Below are 16985 nucleotides of genomic sequence, written 5' to 3' on the forward strand. Positions count from 1 at the left end.
CTTTGAGGTGGAGGGCCACCAAATGGACGATTGTTTAAAATGTTTTAACTCCAAGTGATTTTTGCAGATGACTTCACGGCCATGTGACATTCTTAATAGAGCAATAACTCCTGCAGCTAAAAAGGAGGGAATGGCTTTAAAACCAAGATTGGAAATCATAAGAACATCTCTGTGTTCAGGTTGAAAAATTGGGCTCATAATCTTCAGATAAAATATCCACAGCTATCATATTTGGTTTCTAAAGATGGAAAGTTCCAAAGGACAAATTAAGGCTAATTTATCTCTGGTTAAGGGGGAAAAGACCTAATAATAATCCTGATGACAATAAATAAAGCGATTCCGAATGGAGTGTAGTTACGTCGGTGGAAAATGAAAGGCAATTGTGGCATTTAATGTTATTTCCACAGCAATTTTCCCATTGTTATTCAAATGCAGGGTGTCTATTACCAGTGACAAATAGTATTTGGGAGCCGTTTGCATTGGAGTGTCCGCTGCTATCTGCGATCTGTCAGCCGGTGCAATGCGAAATTAATATTTTAGTTTTCCATTTGCCTTCATGGACGCACATAATCAGAAAGTATCAGGAGCTCAAAGCTGGCTGGAAATGAGAAACGCAGGCAGCCTGGGCTGAGTGATAATACACTTTCCTTGCTGGGGGCAACGTGGGTTACAGCCCTGCTTAGAGTGTCTTTCGAAGTTTGCCACACGGATTATAAGACCCAGATGAGTTTCTCTTTAATGTCTGTGACAGAAGTCTGTGGGATTCTAATTACAGATATATATATATATATGATATATACACACACCTGCTGTTTATGCACATTCCTTATGTGTATTTCTGTGCAGAACCCATGTGCACCGTGTGCCCATTTATCTTGCTGATATGCTAAAATCTGAGAATTTTGAGACTGCAGCTTAAGACGATGCCTTTTAAGAGAAAAAAGGAATCAATAATTTTCTCCCTGTGTACTTTTTGCTTTTGGGAAAACTTTCAACCGATGTGAAGATTTTCAACATATCAGATGTGGCTTTTGATGAATTACTGATGCTCAGTCTTCCTGTACTGTGTAGTGAGGAATGGAAGCTCACTGTATAAGCAGGGTGCTAGAGGAGAAGTGGCTTGTTATGGACATCCATTGCTTTACTTTAGAGTAGATTGATTCAAATTATTTACTCACCAAACTACAGCCCTAGCCTCTCTCTTCATTCTTAGTGTTTTTGTCTGACCAGGCTGTGACCTTTTCAGTATGCCATGGAGTTTAGGTGAAGAGGGCCACTGATGGTACCATCACAGTGACAGATCCTTCTGTGGCTCTGTGAGTGCACAGCTGGTTGCATTAATGAAACAAATAAGCATTTTTTTGTCCCATCTGAAATATAATCTGATGTCTGGAGTCCTGGCAATAGTCCAGAACTCCAGAAGAATACTGTGTTAAAAACACTTAAGGAGAGCATTTTATTTTAATTTTTTTTTCAGCGAAGCTGTTCTTGCGTTATTAATTCCTTAATTAGATTGTTTACTCTTTATTAATTTTCACTTATATTAAGCTAAAAGGAGGATGCTTGATAGCAAATGGGATGCTGTGGTAGCCTGTATATTAAAAAGCTGCTGCTCTGGAAATTATTTAATTCTCTGGATAATAACCCTTTGATTGCTTGGGACGTATTTTCTTCTGCTGAAAACTGATTTGAAATTCAGATTATCTCTGGCAAATAGACATTTTCTGTTTTCACAACTTTTTGTAGGAAAACAGTTGTTTTTTAAAATTAATTCAAGATGAGAAATGTTTTCTCTTTTTTTGTTTATTGACACCTTATTTGAAACTAGCAAACATACAATGAATCTTTAATTAGATCTTCAGAATGACTTGTTAGGCTTTTATCTCAAGAAACATCTAGCACTGCTGTAAGTATGTCATGCCAGAATTCAGTACAGTCTAAGTTTCATTAGAGTGACATCAAATTCTATAACAGGCGTAGTGCCACTGGGCTGTTTCACCTGCAAACAATTCTTGTTTCTACTTAGCAGAGAGTGGAATGATACTCAGTTTGGCAAAAAATATCTGCACTTCAAAGTTTATATGCAAGTTCTGTTTTTAGAAGGTAAAAGGGAAACTATTAAGTCTGTGTGGAGAATGCAAAGAAGAGTTAAGAAAGGAATTAGGATTCCTTAATATTTAATATTGTGGAATGTTTCTTTTAAAAAGTAATCCATTACAGTTACAAGTTACTGTATAGACTGTATGTAAGAGGTTACTAAGTAAGGGAAATTTACAGTACCTGTAAATATACACAAACAATATACAGTATACAGTGGTTTAAACAATGTTTAACAAGACTTAAAAATATTTTCACCCTTTATCTTTTTCAAAAGATATTTTTAAAAAGAAAATTCCTTACACAAATTACTTATAACTGAAAAGAACAATTTCCCCCAGCACTGGCCCTTGGAAATCCCCAGCATGAACTGTGTACAGACTCTCTTCTGTCTGCTTCTGTCGAACCCAGTGGATTATGTCTGGGATTATTTGTTCTCTCTTCATGCCAATGAGACAAGGGTTTTTTTTCCACTTTAAATTCTTTTCAGATTTCTTACAAACGTTTTTGCCATCGTTCCTTCCCTCCAGTCTTTGAAAGAAGTCAGCCAAAAGATCAGCTCAGATATAGTTAGGAGATGGTCTGCTTTGACAGACAGTAGTAAACAGAGCATCTAAGTGAGATCTTTCTGCAGATGTTGCCTTGACTTGAGAAGATGTTAGAGTAATAGACAGGCACCAGCTAAATAATCAAATCCTGTTATGGTTTTCCAACACTCACTGAATGAGCTTAAGCAATTCTTATTTGGAATCAGACATATTGCATCTTCCCTTTCAGGGCTGCTTTAATCCCTTTGTAAAATGTTTTTGCTAATGTTTTTCCATCTGTGTAAGAACTGTGTAATTTTAAAAGTGTGGTTCTCTGTATGAGAGAGCTAGCAGGTGTGAATGCTTCTTTGTAAGTCTGCATCTATAATTCACATTTATGAATTGCAGAAAACCTACACTGGGATAAAAACCTCATTCTCATGTTTATAGAAATATTGGAAAATAGTGAAATTGGAATTAATAAAAGTGTTAAGTTTAGAATTAAAGGATTCGATACATTTTATTTAGCTAAGAAGGGCTTTTCTGCTACAATGTGATCATTAGAAATGAGAAAGTCAGTGTGTAGTAGTTGTTGGAGTTCTGGATTCCCTGTTGGAAGGTTGTGGGTTCAAATCCCAGTTGAAACACTATGCTGTGCCCTTGTGCAGGGGGGTTCACCTGAGCTGCTCTAGTAAAATACCCAGTTGTGTAGATGGGTGGAAACGCAAGTCACTTTTGGTAAAACCGTCAGTCAAGTAAATTGCAGAAGAGGCTCAATTGAAATGAGATCTTTTGTGCTCTGCAGCTCCCCTGCTGGTCCCAAGTTATACCACTTCACAAGCGGGTATTTTTCCTGTATTGAAATTTCCATAAAAATGGAGAACAAAAGCAGCAATAACATCTAAGTGTTTCTGGAAAGCAGCTGTTCTCTGTGAAGAGGATGGACATTGAGATACAGTCATGTTTTCTGGCATTATTACAATATAAATGGTTTTATCAGTGCTCTCAGTGTAAAATTGTAATAATAATTTATATGTTTTTTTCCCTTTGCAACCAAAATAACTTTCTTAATTTGAATATCCACTCAATATTCATAATATTCATAACAGGTGTGTGTTAGCTCTTGTATTCAGATTATAAGACATACTGAGTGTTTTTGAGAGTTTATAGCTCATTTTAGGTCAGCCATTGTGCATTTTCAATTATCACTTGTGTTTTGAACAAGGTTTTCATGATGCATCGTAGCTTTTCACGATCTGGATCAAAAGCTCAAACCATGCTAGCACACTGTGGTTGATTTCAAAATAAATTAAACTGTTTAAAAATAGTGCAGAAAAACAGAGGGCATACAGTACATTTCCGTGGGAAGAGGGCCCTGCTGAGACATGTAAAGCACTGTGCTAGCTTCAGGATAACTCCTCAGGCCAGCGCTCTGGGCAGACGAGGTTGGTTGGGACCGAGGTCTGATGTTGGAAAGGCGGCCTGCCACAGCTACCATCTCTGTTGAAAGAAAGATGTTGTCTGGGAAGAGGGGTGTAATAAACTATGATTTATTTTTTATAAGGATTTTTGGTCACAGCAGAAGCCTGGGATTAGTTCATTCTTTATTCTTTAAATCTAAAACCATAAGACAGTTCTGCACATGAGAGGAGGCCACCCTGCCCATCTTTCTCATTTAATAGTTTAGTTTCCTTAACGATTCCTAAAGGTTTGTGTGTCAACCGCATGGCCAGTTTATAACTAAATCAATAATGGTACCATTCTAACATGGAACGCACTTATTACCATGACTTGTTTATATTTAAGTGGTGCTGTCTGAAAACTCCTGGTCTCTTGTGCTCCAGCAGCTCTGGCTGCCTTGTTCGTGTGACCCAGCGGATGAGGCGAAGGTCAAGGTCCGTGGGATTGAACGGACTTGCATAGCCTGTAGGTACCAGCGAGCCGACAAGCAGATTGAGTGAGAGTGTTGGAGAGTGTGCTGACAGGGGAGAACTCGAAGGCAGATTCCATTGCTGTCAGACTGGTGGCTCTCAAAGCCGACAACAACAACAGAGGGAAAGACACTAAAAGTAACATTAATGTCAGTGCCTGCAGTGCCGTTCCTGCAAAAATCTTCTGTAATCCTCAGCGTCCCTGATTGGCTGAAACATGTCTCTGAGGGGAACTGCGAATGTGCCATCAGCAGCATTTTCTCATTCAGCCACTCTCCTTCAACTCAAGCGTGATTCTACCTGACATATTTCCATCACCTGGGTTGGCAGATGCCCATTTTAGAGTCTTCCTGCATTTATTTATCTATTTGTGTTAGTTTGGTTTATTTATTGATGGGCTCTAGAATGAACTGCAAATTTCCATTTGCAAAAAAAACCTGGAAGCGTGCAACATTTACACTTGAATGAACTGCAGTGTCTGAGTGCGGCTTCACCTTTTCATTTAGAGCTGAACATTCCAAATAGCTGTTCCTTTCTGGTAATGGAAAACTGATATGCCCCATTTAGTTACTTAGTAGTAATCCCACTGGTTCAGCTTTTTTACATCAATCACTCTGCCCAGTTCTGAAAGGATTTATGAAGAGTAAGATTCAAAATTCACGTGTTGATTAGCACACAAAACTTTAATCTTGCTTACTGTCAGTTTTCAGAGCTTCAGTTTAATTAAGGCAATGCTAAATATACTCAGTTCTAAGCAAACATAAGAATTAATATTCCTGTTAGGTGAACAATCTACTCCAGAAGATTCTGATTTGATTCTGCTCCAGAAGAATATTAGTGGGGTTTTTTTTCAGAATACTCCCTACTGGATTTTGATTGTGTTTTTTTATTGTGATGCACCCAGCATGACACACATGTCCCTTTTTTAAGAGTCAGGGAACCCAAAGTGTGAAGCTGTAACTTCTTAGTCTTCATTTCTTTCTCACACGTCTGGCTGGAGGACTGATATGGCATTTTTTGCAATCCCGTGCGTGAGGCTGTCCAGTTCTTCTCCTGGAAGACTCATGTGTTTCCAGGTTTTAAGCCCAACTCTGACCTAAGTCAGACTATTATTGGCTTAATTGGACCAGTTTCAGAGACCTAGCAAACACTGCAAATACACTGGTCTTCCAGGACATTCCTGGTTTAGAGACTCCACATCCCTGCAATGTCAGAGTGCAGCACCAGTCCTCTGAGATTGAAACTGACATTTGCACATAGATGCATATCTTGTGATTGACCTTGGAGATAGGTTGAAAGGGAAATGGAGCTGAGATGGGAGCTTTTTATGTTTTTTCTGAATAACTGTTTATTGTTGCAACAGTTGGGAATAGACACCATTTCTAAATGGGTCATGGGGTTAGTAATGTCTTGCACTACCATCTCATGTATTGAAAAATATCCCTCCTTCTTTTTCATTTCTTCTCTGCTGGTCACAACAGATATGAAGTAATCAGGAAATACTGCCACTGTAACTTTAAAACTATTTAAAATATGTTGCTAAGCTTGTCCCAGCTCATTTGCTGCCTGATTGAGCATCTCCTGCATAATTATCAGTAGTTAACAGTGATTGTGCAACACAGTATCCTTGTGTCAATCAAGATAGGGTGCTGTGAGACAAACAGCTAACCCCCAAGAATGAGTCAAACTGGGGCTGCAGACTGAGTGTTAATACATAATGTATTTATGCTTTCCTCTCACAACTGTGTTTATGTGCTCAACATTGTTAAAATTCTGATTGCAATTAGTAGTTATACTCTGACCCTGCATTGCAATTTAACTGAAATGACAGTGTAAACTTCATAACAAATATCAACATAGCATTAAATTTGTTCTCTACTATCATGTATTGTGTAATCTTGCAAGTAGCCTATTTAAGAGCCTCTTAATACTATTGTTGAAGACGGACCACAGTTGCTACTGACAACTATAAAGATGCTATGTAAATGCGATGGAGGTAAGAAATGCTTAGCTATATACAGAAATGTGCATCCCTTCAATATACTGTGCAGCAAGGTCACTCAAGCAGGAGACAAATCACTACGTGGAACTGCTCTTAAAAGTATCTTATTTAACTATCTTATTTAACAGTATAACGTGGCCAGGTGCAGTGAGGAAAAGGAGTAGACCATAATCTGATGAGATTTTAAAATGTTAAAAGATCTTGTAACCTCAGTTTTACTGAGGTGATTTACTGCATCACCATGAACCAGATATTTGACTTGTATTTACCTCTTGAATCTGCTCTTTAAAGATTGTTTTGCTTACATTTTCCCGCAAGCTATGAGTGTTTCACTTGGAAACTCTGTGCTCCATTCCCCGTTCTCAAAGTCCACTGAGCACGTTTTCATTCCGTCTGGATTTAGAACTCTGCCCTCATGATCCACCCCCAAAAAAGCTGAAATTATCTAAGAAATAATAAACATTTAAAACCATATACACAATTTAAATTTGATTTTTAAAGTAGATGGTGCTTTTAATGTCCTCCTTAAATTAAGTGTCCAGGTTTACTCTGCATAGGCCTCCTCTTAGTATACTCCACAAAATAATCATTGCAATAAGTGAAGCTTGCCAATTCAGACACCATTGTCTATATATACACAGTACTTGATCTTAGCACGCTGAGATCACAAAACATGATGTTTCTGTTCACCCATGGAGGGACATCCTCAAACCAGTAGAGATAGGACCAACTCTGCGTGTTAAACTCTCCCAGTGCCATTACTGTGGATGCACGCTGATGGTGCAATTATTCATTTTTTATGGTATCTATTGGGAACAGAATAAATCCTAAATTATTGAAGAGATAAACAGTCGATGGAGAAAAAAAGCTTTTACAGGGCTGCCTTGGACTAACGCCTGAGTGAAAGTCCTGTTGAGTTAACAGCTGAGGTGCGGCAGCCTGCTCTTCTTTCTTCCCAGAGCTCTTTCTCTCTTTCTTTGTACCTTTCCCCCCCTTTTCTGTCTCTGTTCCCAGCACAGTCTCTGGAATCATCACTTCCTATCATTTGCGCTGGGGGCTTGGTGGTGGGATGATGGGTTTGCTCCCTCAGCTTTTGAAAAAGCCGATAAGATTTTTCTGCTGGTTTTTCTCAAATATGTCTGATCGAGGTGTGACACAGCAGCCCGCAGAGTGAAACCAGTGCTGTGCCTTTCACATAATTTTCAAAAGCATCACTTGTGAACATTAATGTTCATTGCAGTAGTTAGTGGTGTTGTTTTTATTAATATATTAATAACAACAAGAACGATACTTAATAATCTAAGAAATTGAGGCCAGGCGCCTTCCACCTTCAGCTATCTTCCCGTTGTCAGTCTTCTCCTCTCATAATAGAAAAGCATACTGCTGCGATAATTGATTTGATGGTCCAGCCTGAACAAATCACTTCTGGGCATAACAGAGGCCTCGGAGATGGCAGCCAGGGAGAAAAGGTGGGAATGAATTAAAGCACTTTGCGTTCCTTAGGGGCATGTGGCCCAGATTTCTTCAAAGAAATATACTTAAAAAACAAGGGAGAAAAAGAAGCATGCTTCTTTGCTTAGGAACTCAGCAAGAAATGCAACAATGAGCATCCACTCCCCGTCATACTAAAATAGGTATTCACAGAGAGACAATGCTCGGTACATACTTAACTGGCAGGTGGATAAAAGATGATTCGAGTGGAAATAATCTGATTTTGAACGGGCCCTTCTATGGGAGTAACTCTAGTTGGTCTTTTGTAAGCGAACACAAGTGAACCCCTTTTAAAGGAAGGCTTTGAATTTTTAAGCCATCTGAATGGGGCTACTGGATGTTTCAGCATGACAATGACAGGGCCCCAAAAGGCAAACTGTTGGCTAGGATTAGATGGGGTTCACTGAGCTGCTGCTGGAGAGACACAGGCTTGGTGATAATGCTCACCCGTGTTCAGAAATCCAGTGTGGGCAGTGCCCTTGCAAAAGGGTCATTAACTGGAACGGAAGATGGAAGTGATACAAGGACAGAGAAATGTGATGTAAAATAAAACACCTTTAGCTCATGTATGTACAAATTAGTAGTGTTCCACATGTTTACAGCCATAAAAAATAAAGTATTCCTCCAAACGTCTAGTCAGACTTAGCTTCTGCTTTTAGAAATGGCCAAGGGCTTTTCAGTATCAAGACCGATATAATTATATTCTTATTTATATTCTAATATATTTCTCACAGTGTTTTTCAAAGTGTAAAACTGCTGCCTTAAACATAGCTAATCTGCTGGAGGGGAGTAAGGATGACGAATCAGAGGAATTTAACTGTAACTTCAGGTTGGAAAGTGGACAAGAGAGAAGGCTAGAGCTGAGTGCATTTTTTATTTTGTATTGATATATTTTTAATGTTTTTTTTTCAGGAGATGAAAACTATTCAATAAAATTACTTTAAAAAGAAAGGCAGAAAAACAAAGTCAGCTCAATTCTAAATCTGGAGCATAAATCCTATAAAGCAGAGGTAAGTTGAGCACATCCTTAGTGCTGGCTTACTGATTGTATAACACTCCAGTTGGTACAATTATTTTCTTCTTTTCAGTGTATCTTATTTTTAGTTTGTCTTTTTGCTTTAATAATCATCTGATGCATTAAAGCTCCATCAGTCATGAAAGTCAAGGCATCTGTGGATGTGAGGCTGGGGTAGTTGGAAAGGGAAGGTCTATAGAATAATAATGAAGCCCTGGGATAGGAGAAGGCAAACTGTATGGGATTCGTATTACAGAGGGAGAGAACAGAGGCAATTGGAGGGAAAGAAGGGAAAGGAGAAGAATGGATACAGGAAAGATGGAAAAGAGCACAGAGGGTTGGGAAGAGGCTGACAGGAGTGGGGACAGGAGCACGGAGAATGAGTACAACTTCAGCTTGGGGACAAAGAAAGGAAAATGGGGAAGATGGTGGGGCAACTAATAAAGGCACGACCTCTTAATTGCAGCTGCCACCTCGGCGGTGCTTTCTGTCATCAGCGCAGGGAGCCTCACAAAGGAGCCCGCAGAGAACTGGGGAAATGGGAATTTAATCAAAACCAGCGTGCCTCCTCTAAAACAGGATTGTTCCTCTGTCGTGAAGGAACACGCCCCTCTTTAGTTCTGCCCCAGACCTGCACCCCTGCCCCTCCCCCAGGTCCATATCCTTTTTCATGTGGTGACCTCGTGTTGCACTTCTTTAGAAATGCAGGTGCTGGCTGTGGCCTTGGTTTCAAAAGCAAAACACAGCCAGCAGGCCAGAGCCATGGAAATAGTTAAATCATTTTAAAGAACTTTCATAATAATATTTTTAGGGCATTTTTTAGAGGAGAAAAAATAGCAGTTGCTTCTAAATATATTGAAAGTAGGGTACAAAACTGGCTGATAAAGGAAATTGCAGTAAACAGAAGAAATCTGTAAATGTTTGCACTGCAAACCTCATCAGACAGAACCCAGAATCTCTGCATATGTTGTCAAACTTCTTCTATTTTCTACCCAACTGTAGCTCTAATCATCTTTCCTTTCTTCATCTAAATAAATGCACACTTAGTATACTCCCCGGTCTTGAGCAGCAGCAATCACAGCTGACACACAACAGTGTGGTGCACTTATTTGAAGATATTAAACATACACATACTCTAAGCAAATGTGATGATCTGCGTGTGCAAATATATTATTAAACTGAGTCAGACATTTGTCACATAAGGCAAAACTTAGGTTATACAAAATGATATGTGTTCCAGCCAAATCTCACCAAAATACCTCCACCAAAATAATTTTGCTTGCTGTTTTGCCTTGATGTTGGCAAAAGTTTGTGGGCTGTTGTAACACAGGGTTGAGCGAGAGTAAATGTTGTGCTGTAACCTGAAAGGTATCTGTAGTAAATTAGGCAAAATTACCAATAGGAAGCACTGCAGATTAAGAAAAAGTAGCGAATGTGTGTCTTTTTAGAGTGATTTATGTTTTACAGTTGAGTTTTTTTAACCATATCTCTCACTCTGGTGAGCTCTTATATACCCTCCATGATGTCTGCAATTTCATCCCTACAATAGGGGAAAAATGAGCATATGCATCTGTTAATGTACAATGGTCAGCATTGTGTGCACTGATGTGTGCTGCAGGAAATTAGCTGCATTTTTATATAGCGTCCACCTTTGTACATGGGAATGCTTTTTTTTTTAAATCAGCCTACACCTGTCATCAGCCGAAGTAAATAAATTGAAATTTGAGTTGCACACTTTGTTTTCTAGGTTTACCCTGTGAATATATGGAGAACTGGAGTGTTTGGGTGTGGAATTACCCTGCACCTTGCTATTTCTGCTTATTTATAAGCTCCATATTGCGGTTGCTAATTATAATGACCTTCAACCCACATGGAGCAGTGCACAGGTGTCAGAGCCATGTAGCCCTTTTCACAGAGTCAGAGCTCCATCAGGGTAAAGCAGGAGTGGTGCAGCCACTGACGTTGTTGCAAGTGTGTGGGCATCAGGTTAGCCTACCAAACCCTGTGTGTACTGCCAACCCACCCCAGACTTGCCAAGCGCTTAACGCTGAGCCCACAGAACAGGGTAGATGCGCAAAGGTTGAAAGAAAGTGAAAATAACTCACATTTTTACCCTGAGTCTGGAATCATTAGATCCCATCTGTTGGTTTTACAAAGCAAATGCTTTTGGTATTTTTTTCCTATACAAAATATTTTTACTTTGCTATCAATAACACACACATGCATGTGTGTAACATTGCTCTGTAGTAGCAACAGCAGGAGAGAAATTGTTTGGGTACTACTAGAAAAGAGGTTCTTTAAACACATGTGGAATAATGGCCCTTGTACCCAGCCACACCGCTCCCTCTCCCTCTCCCTCAAAATCCTTGCCCTTTTTTGTGAAGTTCTAAAAGAAATTGCTTTATATGTCTATATCTTTAAATTTATAGTGATGCTTATGATGATCCACATTAACGTTAAAAATCATTTAAAACAAATCCCTGTTATAGTACGAACTTCATCTTTGATGAAATTCTAGCTAATGGACATCCTTTTTTATGAGGCACTAGAGTATAAACCAGCACTTTGGTAATTCCTGCCAGTGACCAGTACCTATCAGCTGTAGCCAAGTGTTTAAATGGTTCATCATATCTCTTCATTTTCAATCGGCATTTCCCTCTTCAGCAATAACTATTCACCAGGAAGCAAAGGAAACATTAACAAAATTAACAGGCACTGTTACCACAACAGCAACTGATAATTACTACCAACAGTTCTTAACATTAATAACTCTTTAAACATATGCACATCGTACGATAACTGAAAATAGCTGGCTTGGCTCCTTCGCTACAGAAGCTTTCAAGCATCTTTCAAAGTTGAAAGGTGATAACAATGAGATAAAACTGTTTTTTATTTTTTTTTCCTTTATCTTTATACAAGTGTATAGGAGAATAATACAACTGGTAAAGGGGTTTCAAATGAAACATGGGAGTTACAGTAGATCTCATGTATGTCCCTGCACACAGAAACTCAACACATAAAGAATTATTGTTGTTAAAAATTATTTGAAAAAAAGAGTAGTGTTGCATGTGAGTCCGATTCTGGGTACAGCACAGGAGAGCTTTTTAGATAATTCCTGTTACTGTTTGATTAGTGGGGTAAGAATGACTAAATACATCTGTTAGAAAATGGGTCAGACTGAGAGGAGACCCTTCAGTCCATCTACAGTAGCTGGTTTGGTTGCAGATACTGAATTGGTCTGGATGTCCCAATATTACTTGAAGGGAACTAGGGTATCATTTAAAGCCTATAAGACTAACCTCCTTCTGTACAGTATGTTAATGGAACTAAAATACCACTGTAATCTTACTCACCAGACACCACATTCCATCATTAAACCGCAGCTGAGCCTCCCTTATCCCTAAAACTACTTGTATTTATTTAGGACAAATAATGGTTGAGCAGTCCTTGTAGGAAATAGGGGAACAAAGGACAGGCAGACTATCTTATAGTGGCGACTACCACATTCCTGAATTGTTCTACCTAGCCAGTGCAGAAGAATTTCTCTTGAATTCTTGGTGGCCTGAATTTTATTCCCTATATTTTCATAGATCATTGTAAAGCACATTCTTCAGTTTTACCTTCGAGTGTGTGATATGGTAAGTGTACCCACATTTAATCAGCCATCCACAGCTGCTTCTATTACAAAGAACCTATTCTGGCCATCTGAAAGTGAAAAGAAAATTCCTACAATCTGCATATCATTCTCACAAAGGGAAATGTAAAGTGTGGGCAGAGTAACTTGAACCATAACAGCAGCTTGTGCAGAGAGATTGAAGAAAAGGAAGTTCAGGAGCATACCTGAAAACATCTGGCAGCATCTGGGTTACAGAGGATATGTGGTGAGAGCTGATATTAACAGCAGTCTCTTCCTGTCCAATAAGAATGTTATATCCTGGCTTTAGATGATAGATGTTGCCATTGTAAGGTAATAATAGCGCCTCTAATGAAACTGGTGGTCCATAACTAGAGCTCTCTTTCATTTCCTCTTGCACATTGCGTGTTTGGCATGCTCTATTATTCATAAGGAGCTGTCAATGATAACTGCGTCATCTGCATCTGAATAGAAATATGGCACAACAAGTGACTTTGCCTACAAATCTATTATACGAAATAAACCCTTTTCCTAAACAATAATAAACAAACACTTTAAGATCAACTGTGGTGCTACAACAAAAAAAGGTCCTTTCAATAGAACCTAGTAAGCACAGCAAAGGGAGTTCAGAAAGATTTAGACAGAAATCAACCCACTTAATGTACACAAGTGCAGTTTGTTACACAGGTGGAAGAACCAAATTATAAATATAGGATGGGAGACACGAAGCCTGTAGAAGCTACATATCAAAAAGACTTACTTGTTCATGTTGACACATCATTTTAATCTTTTAAACAATGTGGGAAAGCAATATAAAAGGCAAACAGAAGGCTAGGATATATAGCAGAAAAAATGTGTAGAGTTTAAACCAAAGAATGAAATTGTACAATGTACTAGAAAGACCCCATTTAGCATATTGTGTACACTTTTGGTCACCATGTTAAAACAAAGATATTGCTGTTCTGGAATCAGGCCAGTGAAAAGCAAACACATTCCAGGGCTTAAAAATCCTACACTGACAGACTGAAAAAAGGAAGTTTTTTAGTCATGCACAGAGAACTATGAGGGGACAACATTTTGAATATTTTCAATATTCAAATATTCCCATAAACTCAACCCAGTGAAACATGAAGCTGCAAACACAAGTGTAAGTGAATTTAAAACAGAACAGTTCCTTCAGCCAGCCAAAGGCATGTGAGAGTCCAGGCTTTTCAGGAATGATTTAAACAGTAACTTTCTCTGTGGTGTTTTTGAACTACAGTGTAAATAAATATCTGAACATATTAGATTATAGTAAACAGTAGAACTGGGAAGAACAACGTTTAAAAGATAGGAACAAGCTACCCAGCCAGGTTGTTTGAGCTGATACTTCTTTTAAGAAATGGCTAGATGGAAACCTTGGATCAGTTCGCTACTAGAAATTAAATGAGCTACTGTAGATCGGCTTTGAACTGAAAATGAAGACCACTGACTTTCACCTTGGCCCAGGTGTTTCTCCTGGGCTAAATCACAATTTAGGCATCTTAAATTAATGTCACAGACTACTGAAATTATAAATCATCATAGGAAATAGAAGAATTCACTTACTATTATGTCCCTAGTACTACATTACAGGCCACAGAGGAAAGGGATTTTCTTCAACACATGTGCAAGCTTTAGCTGGATTTTGGAATTTTTTTATGTGTTGTTTTTACTGAAAGATCTATGCCGCTGTCAAGATTAAATTGTCCTGGCATTGTTTGTAATTACTGCACCCATGTTCCTGGAGGTTCACTGAAACTGGAACAGTGCAAGCAAGGTACTAATAATAGACTGGCTGTCAGGGGCAAGGTAGAGAGGAAAAGAAATCATTTATTTGAATAAAATACTGTCATTTAAAGTCAAAAGTAACTAAGGGACCTCTCTGTTTTGTTTCTTCCTTCTTATGCTCCTCTTCAAAAGAACATTTGTGAGTTTTACTCTGCCATTAGACATGTTGAAGAGTAAAATAAAAATGAAGAATGATTTATCCAGCTTTGTATTAATCCATCTGGCTCAACTTCAAATTTTAGTTATTACTTTTAATTAATTAATTTAAGAGAGTTTCACTGAATAAAAAGTAAATGGTTTACTCTGACCGCTTCATGATGCATGCGTTTTAGTCACAGTTTTTGATATTTAAAAGGTATACTGCATTTTCATTAGTAAAATAGGTTCACCTAAGCTATGAAAACTGAAATCCCGTCTCAAAGAAAAGAAGAGCATTTGCTTTCTGTACCATGAAAATATAAGCCATCTTCTGCAGTGTCATTCTGTAACTAACTTGGGTGGAACTAACTTAGAATAAATGCACCATTATAGAATTATTGTAATCTAACCAACTGCAGTGGTACCACTAATTAAAAATATACTTTCTCCTCTGTATCACTGAATAATTACTGTACCTGGGCTTTATTCTTTAATGGGAGATTGCTTCCATTATTTTATTCTGTTTAATTAACAGCTATTTAAGATAGAATACATGAATAAATGTACCTTATGGTGCAATTACCTGCAAGTGACAGCAAACTGAGATAAATATTGTGCTCTTGTATTGCCAGTGTATTCTTTACTTACACCTCACTTCTCACATTACTTAGTGTACACAACCTGTATGTCTCTCCAGCTGCTGCTGGATTGAAGTATAAACATTTAGTGAGAAATTGCAAAGAGGTGAGCCAGGAATGAGACAAGGATTGCGGAGAAAGAGCTCAAGCACTGAGGATGTGGGCAGTGCCAGGAACATGCTGGCGCCGGACAGGTGTCGCCCATGAGATGGAAGCGCGGACTGGCCCTGCAGGTCCAAGAGGTGCGTTAGGAGACACAGAGGTGACCACCTGCTCCACACATATGGCTGGAAGAATCCTGGTACAATACTCACATTTACAAAAACGTTTCAGTTAAAAACAGAATTGATTGCATTATTACTTTTTATGATAGCTATTGAGGAACAACAGGCTTTAAGTGTGATAATGCACACACAGGGTAAATGCATTTTTTTTATTTGACATAAACTGAAAATGAGATATTAATTGTCTAAAACATCAATATGGACAGTGGATGTATTTATAAGATGACAGAAGTAGAAAGATAAACATTTAAGTTGTTGGCCTGTTTTCATTGAATTGATTTCAGCATTCAAGGATTAAAAACTGTGCATAAACCGGTTTGGCCTGCTTCACAGGAAAGGCTTAACTCTTTCATGGTTTGATAGCATCTTAAACTGAACATCCTCCTTATCTGCCATTTTATAAGACATATGCAATAGAAATGTCACACATGCATACCAGTGCTCTTCTTTAAAATGCAGTCAACATGATAACATGTACCAGTGCCTACAGGTAGTCATCTCTTATCATTTAGAATGTTTAGAATGACAGCTTTGCTATGTGATTTCCCTTGATATAAATGCCACAGAGCTCATCTTCGGCTACTGTGAGCAGATATTATATTAATTAAAATAAATTATTTATTGACATCACCTAAAAAGACAGGATCCGAGATGAAATGCTTCATAACCTGTCAAATGAAGGTAAGAAAGTTGTTTGTGCTTAGAATAAATTACAGCACACAGAGAGCCTCTTAAAAGCTGTGCAGGATATCCTACTGTAGCTGCAAAGCTAGCATTGTCTTTCCCTTTTGAAGTATATCTGCCTAGAAATTTCTGTCACCTTTTTGGTTTTCCTGGGCTTTTTTGGTAGGCTTTTTACTCCTGAAGTTTAGGTTGAATCAAGTAAATGAGACATTTTCAGAAAATGAACATTGTGCAGCTTTCAAAGGTATTTGTACAGTTTGCCGGGTTATGGTGCTCTATCAGCCTGCTGTGGAATCCGTGTTGCCTTTGTGACGAAATGATGCAGTGGTCGGTGATCTTCGATGTTGAGCAAACTCATAGCTGATGCTGAGTCACAGGCTGGGATGGGGTGGCTGTGTGGAAGGAGGGCTGGAGAAAGGAGTGGATCCACGCTGCACCTTCTCCTTTCCCATCACTCCTTCCAGTTCCTCATACGCAGAGAACATCTCTGTTCAGTTATATGACATTGCATAAATCTCTGGAGATAATAGTCTTCATGCAGCCCATATGTATCTCTGTAATTGTTTGAATAAAATGTGATTCCCATATGGCTCCTTGTCCCGGTACATTTGATCAAGAGAAGGATGAGAGAACCTTTGTGTCAGTATGTGTTTGTTCAGCAGCTCTTGTGGCTTGCCTCTGTGGGTCTTACTTTGTTTCTTTTCTTTGGGGAGAGGCCTGCTTCAGGAAAAGGTG

The 16985-nt window shown here is 38.6% G+C and overlaps 1 protein-coding gene across 9 annotated transcripts in view; it reads left to right on the forward strand.

Moving 5' to 3' along the window:
- The window catches only part of diaph2 (diaphanous-related formin 2), a 488074-nt gene that overhangs the window by 446791 nt on the left and 24298 nt on the right, over positions 1-16985 (forward strand). The gene's annotated exons all lie outside the window — the stretch shown is intronic.

The sequence above is a fragment of the Lepisosteus platostomus genome, chromosome 10 (assembly GCF_059453375.1).
Source record: "Lepisosteus platostomus isolate fLepPlt1 chromosome 10, fLepPlt1.hap1, whole genome shotgun sequence".
NCBI lineage: Eukaryota > Metazoa > Chordata > Actinopteri > Semionotiformes > Lepisosteidae > Lepisosteus > Lepisosteus platostomus.